Here is a 1,646-nt window from a genome sequence, read left to right as displayed (position 1 = left end):
TGTGATCCTTTGGGATGTATAATACATATAATATGCATCTTAGCTTTGTTGTGCATTAAGAAGAATTTTTTTTACAAATACTATATAATTATCTGAAAAGATGAATGTTTCTTTAGATTTCACACATTTCTTTTGCTACATTGTAAATGTATATCCTAATAGATTAGTGTTTCGTATGTTATACGTTTGCCGATAGGAGACTTACTGCTGCCATGCGAGGGCCTTCAGGCACATTAAAGCTGTATGTTGCAGCTTTTCGCCTGGAGGACACCCAACAAAGTTTGTTGGAAATAAAACCATTTCTGGTATGGTAAGTCGAAAATTCTATTTCAAGTCGCTGCCTCTAGACCCTTCGTGCCAACCGCCATTTTGGCAAGGCTGTGTGATGTCTGGGAATAAGGCTGCTTCGATGGATTTCAAGACCAGATAGCAGCCTTCCTTCACACACTCTGGCACCAAAAAGGGCAGCACAGGTGTCAAGTGTTACTTGTGCTACAATTCCTTCACTTGTGCTATAAATAGCAGCAGCAAACTGCCAAGATGCAAAAGCAAAACAATGAATGAGGGCCATAACGTATTTCCCAGCTCCTGAAATCAGTTCCAGTTTTTCCAATAGACAAAAGCATGGCCTTCAAGATCAGCTTCGATTACCAGTGGGAACAGTTTCCGAGGGTGCCAATTCATTTCATCAAGACTCAGTGTTGCCACACTGCTTTTGATTGAAGTGTGAGAAAAAAATATTGAAGTGAACGTTTTCTAACACATTGAATGCAGTCAAATTTTCGTTCTGTTATGCTTTTCTTTTATTTCAAAGCAAAAAAAAAAACCGAAAATCTAAGAAAGCAAGAAGCAAAACAGAAAGAAAAATATCTCAGTATAGGGCATCATTGCACAGTGTTGTGAAACCAGATGTGCACGCCTGTGAGGGTGATGATTGGCCAAGTGTGTGCACTATACATTCAGTGATGCTACAGGCATGCACTCTGCTGTTTGCATTTCATTTGACGCTGATAGTACGTCCACACAATGTAGCCACAGGGACAAGTGAGCAGTCAAGTGAAGCTTTTTGAGATCATGTTTAGTTGGATCATGCAAATAAAATGCATTAATTAATCATATGCCATTAGAGATACAAGCACAAGTACACAAATTACTGTGCATGACAGGAGTGGCTGCGAAGATGTATAAGGCTCACACAAAGGCCGGACAGCAGACAAAGGACGATGATATTTAACTCATTTCGCCAGGAAAAATGACTTCGAAGTTTGTGCATTAAGTACGAAGAAAATCCGAGGATACCTAAGCACTTCTTATGAGTTGTGAATACTTTAATGTCCAACTGAACGCCACTGAGCAGTCCGAGTTATGAACTCCTCGCGGGCAAGCGGGCACGTTAAGATGCTTGACACATATTGATTTAGCTTAGCCTCACCGAGGCGCAGTTAGAACACACACAAGAGCTTGAGTAGACAAGGAACAGGTGGTAACACAGGCGTGCGAGAGGGAAGGTGATGTTTTGTCGTAGCAACGCACTCTCCCCTCGCGAAGTAGCGCAGCAGCAGATGTTCCCCTTCACTCGCTTTCCTCTGCTGAGACACGAGCCAGCAAATGCAAGCTAGTGTCATGAGCGCGCCTCGTGTGCTCAC

At 42.3% G+C, this 1,646-nt stretch overlaps 1 protein-coding gene across 1 annotated transcript in view; it reads left to right on the top strand.

The window, feature by feature from the left end:
* Positions 1-1,646, top strand: part of LOC142590637 (uncharacterized) — a 72,475-nt gene that overhangs the window by 38,640 nt on the left and 32,189 nt on the right. The window lies entirely within an intron of this gene.

This window comes from Dermacentor variabilis, chromosome 8, assembly GCF_050947875.1.
Source record: "Dermacentor variabilis isolate Ectoservices chromosome 8, ASM5094787v1, whole genome shotgun sequence".
Classification (NCBI taxonomy): domain Eukaryota; kingdom Metazoa; phylum Arthropoda; class Arachnida; order Ixodida; family Ixodidae; genus Dermacentor; species Dermacentor variabilis.
This window is presented reverse-complemented; position numbering and strand designations above follow the sequence as displayed.